We start from the raw sequence: 5,070 nt of genomic DNA on the forward strand, positions 1-5,070 counted from the left end.
TTGGTACCAGCAGCCAGGAAATCAAGAGACGAATTGCATTGGGGAAAGTTGGCTGTGAGTGACCTCTCAAGTGTACTGAAGAGCAATGACATAAGGTTGGAGACTAAGGTGCAACTGATCCGAGCTATAGTCTTCACAATTACGTGCTATGCATCAGAGAGTTGGACAGTGAATATTGTTGATAGAGAATTGATGCCTTTGAGCTGTAGTGCTGGAGAAGAATGTATCATGGATTTCTAGAAGAATAAACAGGTTTGTCCTGGAAAAGGTGAAGCCAGAATTCTCCTTGGAGTCAAGGATTTTGAAGCTTTGTCTGACATACTTTGGGCATGTTGCAAGGAGGGACAACATGTTTGGCAGAGTGGAGGGACGGCAAAGGAGAGGAAGACCTTTGATGAGATGGATTGATTCTGTGACTGGAGCAGTACGAGCGTTTGAGATGGCTAGGTTGGCACAGGATAGAACAGTGTTTAGAGCTCTTATACATAGGGTCACTATGAGTCGCAAATGACTCGATGACACATAACAACAACAACAACATTGTGTTGGGAAAATCTGCAGTTAGGGGCCTTTCCAAATTTTTTAGGAGTACTGATGCCAGTTTGAGGACTAAGGTGCATCTGGTTCAGATCATAGTCTTCCTGGTAACTATCTATGAATCCAAAACCTGGATAATGAATAAGGATGACAGAAAAAGAATTGATGCCTTTGAGCTATGGTGTTGGAGAAGAGCATGGAACATCCCATGAACATCCAAGAGAATGAACAGATATGTTTTGGAGAGGGTGCAGCTGGAGTGCTCTTTGTAGCCAAGAATGATGAGGCTGGCTTCACCTCACTTACTTTGGACATATTTCTAGGAGGTGCTATTCTTTGGAGAGGACAGGATGTTGGAAAGGGTGGAGGGTCAGGAAAGGAGAGGAATACCTTCAACCAGGTGGATTGGCACAGTGACTGCTGCAATGGGGTCTTGTGTGTTAGGAAGTATGAGGATGATGCAGGCTAGGATTGGGTTCAGATCTGTTTTTAATATGGTCGCTATGAGTCCTACTCAATGGGACAGCACCTAACAACAACAACAATTTCCAGTTAAGCTATTATGTTTCCAATAACAGATTATATCTCTAACACCAAAATAAATTTGTTGCAAAACTCAGTTTGAGGAAGTGCCAAACTGCCTTCTAGAATAGTTGTAACATTTTACAATCCCACCAACAATGTGTAAGAGTTCCTTTCTTGCAACATCCTGTCTGTAATTTACAACTTTCTGCCCTGTTAAACTTTGCCACTCTTACTGGAGTGAGATGATACCACATTGTGGTTTTGATTGGCATCTCTCTTATTGCCAATGATTTTGAGCATTTCTTCATGAGTCTGTTTGCCATTTAAATATCTTCCTTTGTAAAAATTCTTTCCATATCTTTGTCCATTTTTTTTTTATCTTTGCCAATTTGTAACTAGGTTATCAGTTCTTTTCTTGTGGAGACCTGAGTTCTGTAAACTTTTGTTATAAGACCCTTGTCTGAGATGGTATAACAGAATGTTTGCTCCCAGTCAGTAGGTTTTCTTTTCACTCTGTTGGAAACAGTTTTTGATGCACACATGGATTTAATCTTTAGAAAGTCCCATGCATCAATTTCATCCTTTTAAGATTAGAAATTCCGTATGACCCAGATGTTCCACTACGTGGAATATACCCTGAGAAAATGAGAACTGAGGCACAAATGAAGATTTGTACACCAATGTTCATAGCAGTGTTATTTACCATCAGAAGAACATGGACACAGCCCAAATGTCCAAACACGAAAGAATGGATTGAAAAATTATGGTACATTCACACAATGGAATACTATGCAGCACGCAGAAGCAATGATTTTGTAAATTATTACCTAAGTTGAGAGGGACTGGAGAGCATTATGCTGAGTACACTAAAGGAAAATATTGTATAAAACCATTATTGTAGAATGAGTATAAGGATTCAGTGGGGGTGGGGGAAGGTGGAAGCAGAGGGATGTGGATGTGCAGGGGAAGGGGAGGTTAATATTTGGGTTGTACAATTTGATGGGTGAAGGGGTGAGGGAATTGGAAGAATATGTTCTAGGAAACAATGTATTCACATTTGTAAATAAACTAGTAAAAAAAAAACCCCACCCCAAAACAACAAAGCTCCATTTGTTTGTCTTGTGCTATATTGTATAAGCCCAGTTTTAATACATGTAATTTTTCTATCTCATTTTGTATCTAAACTTGTTTCTTAAAGCCATGAAAATAAATTGCACATTCTGTGCAGTTTTGCTTGCTTGTCTGTTTGTTGGTTTGTGTTTCCTCTCAAGGCAGTCTTTTAAGTCAGCTGACTATGCCGTGGCTTCTAATAGCTACTTTGAAAAAATTTTAAATTGGTGTATTTGAAAAACGCTCTGAAAAAAAAACAAGCGCAATTTGCTTTTTTTGACACCTTTACTGAGAGAATGAAGACTGTTCTCAGCAATCAACCGCCGACATTGTCTAGAATTCACTCTGAAGGGCTGCATAGTTATAGTGAAAGGCCCAAAGGGAACCCTGTGGAGGGACTTCAGTCACATAAATGCAAAGCTCAGTCTGCTCAGGCAGAAAAAGAAGAGGCTTCACATTGACAAATGGTGGAGGAACAGGAAGGAATTGGCTACTGTTTGCACCATCTGTAGCCATATATAGAACATGATCAAAGATGTTACACTGGGCTTTCCTTACTAGATGAGGTCTGTGTGTGCTCATTTCCCCATCAATGCTATGATTCAGAAGAGTGGATCTCTGGTTGAAATCTGAAACTTCTTAAGTGAAAAATACATTCACAGAGTTCAAAGGCGACCAGGTGTTAATTCTTGAAGGAAGAAACATTGAGCTATCAAATTCAGCTACTTTGAGTTAGTTATCAAGCTACAACAGTTAACAAGGATAGCTGAAAATTTCTGGATGGTATCTATGTGTCCAAAAAAAGAAACTGTTCAGCAGGCTGATTAGTAATAGCTAGGAGTTTTCCAGCTACATAAACAAGGCCGCACAAGTCCTAAGATACATCAGATTCTTGCAATAAAATTCTATTCAACTGACTTTTAAAAAAATGTTCAATTTATTTAGAACTGACAGAAGGGTAGGCATTGGCAGGGAGATAATCATAGGGTCCACAGTTTTATGGATAGGGGGACAGGTGAGCAAAGGAAATGGGAAAGATGGAATGTGAAAAAAACTTTTGTAAGCATATTAGTGTAAAATAAACTTTTATTGAAAAAAGTATCCTACGAAATCTACAGATGATAAGACTTTTTATAGTCTCATTTAATAGACTTTTTAATAAATTTCTCAACTCTAGATGTTACTATTAAATAAAATTATAATATTTATTCAAGGAACTTACTCTGATTTTTTTAATGCTAATTAGGGACTTATAATCATTTTTTAAAAAAACTAATTGCCATCAAGTTGGGACAGACTCAGAGCTGACCCAGTGGCTTTTCAAACCTTATAAATTGCATGGGAGGAGACTGACTGACTTTCTTCCAGAATCAATGGTGGATTTGAACTGCCAGAAAGGCACAGCCTTTAAGTATGCAGTGCAACCTCCTATAGAATATACCACCAGAGACCCCTGACGTACATTACTCTGATACACAAACTCAAAACTTATTGCCATCTAGTTGCAACTGACTCATAGCTAACCCTACAGCAGGTTTTCAGAATCTGTATATTTCAGGAAAGGAGATTTCCCATCTTTCACCCAAGGAGCAGTGAGTGGATGGATTAGAACCATTCTGTTTTTTGAATATGCAACACAACACCTTTCCAAGTAGGCCCTTGTTATAATATGTATCATTAAGCTGGAACTTACCCATAGCTGACCCTCAGGTGGGTTTTCAGAAGCAGTAAGTAGCATGGGAGGAGACTGCCCATCCTTCTCAAATAATTCACTCAACATACAGATTAAATAGGTATGGGTACCTGAAGAATTATATTGGGGAAAATTTGCTTTCAGGGACTTCTCCAGAGCACTGAAGAGCAACAGTGTCAGTCTAGAGACAAAGGTGGGCTGATCCACACCATGGTCTTTACAATTACCTGCTATGCATCAGAGAGCTAGACAATGACTAAGGATGATAGAAGTATTTATGCCTCTGAGCTGTGGTGTTGAAGAAGAGCACTGAACATCTCATGGATGGCCAAGAGAACAACTAGCTATGTCTTGGAGAGGTTGCAGCCAAAGTGCCCTTTGGAGGCAAGAATGATGAGGCTTTATCTCACATACTTTGGACATGTTTCCAGGAGGGGTTATTCCTTGGAGAGGGACATGATGCTAGGAATAGCAGATGTTCAGCAAAGGAGAGGAAGATTATCAACCAACCCCAGTGGGTTCTTATGTGACAGGAAGTGTAAGGATGGCACAGGGTAGCACAGAGTTCAGGTTTTTTGTTAATAGTGTCACTGTGAATCATACTCAACTCAATGGAAATTAACAACAACAATTTCCCATTGAAGTTCTTGGCTTCTAGTTCACTGATGCCCTGTTCTATCTCTTCTATTCTGCTTTTATTAAAAAAAAATCCCTCCATAATGTTGGGAAACTCTGTAATTTCATTCTTGGTATTCTAGATTTCACTTTCATGTATTTCTCTTCTTTCCAGTACTGTGTTGGTTATACTCCCTGTATCTGGTGATGATTTTTTAAATTCTTGTACATCTTTTTTTATTATTTCAATTCTTTTTTCTACCATTTGTAACTTCTTCAGTAGCTGTTTATATAACTCCCCATTGATATATTTGTTCTGCTTGCCTGTCTCTGGAGTATTTGTTGGGTCTACAATCTGTTCTGTTTGTTTTTTGCTTGTTTGGTTTGGTCGGTTTTTTGGGGGGAGGTTCTTTTTTAGGAGAAGGCTTGTTTTGTTTTTCCTCCTAATGTTTGAAGATGTTTGCTGCTTTCTTGACATTATGTGACGTTCTTCTTGGTATGTGTAAAACAGTTTCTGTTGTTGACAGTTATCTTTTTTTATTCTCTTGATAAGTTACAGACATAATAGATTGCATCCAGTTGAGTTTCAC

General features: G+C 38.7%; 1 pseudogene; it reads left to right on the top strand.

Moving 5' to 3' along the window:
• The window catches only part of LOC102864218, a 13,271-nt pseudogene that overhangs the window by 358 nt on the left and 7,843 nt on the right, over positions 1-5,070 (top strand).

This window comes from Elephantulus edwardii, unplaced genomic scaffold, assembly GCF_000299155.1.
Source record: "Elephantulus edwardii isolate Elephantulus edwardi_28Jun2011 unplaced genomic scaffold, EleEdw1.0 scaffold00131, whole genome shotgun sequence".
In the NCBI taxonomy this organism is placed as follows: domain Eukaryota; kingdom Metazoa; phylum Chordata; class Mammalia; order Macroscelidea; family Macroscelididae; genus Elephantulus; species Elephantulus edwardii.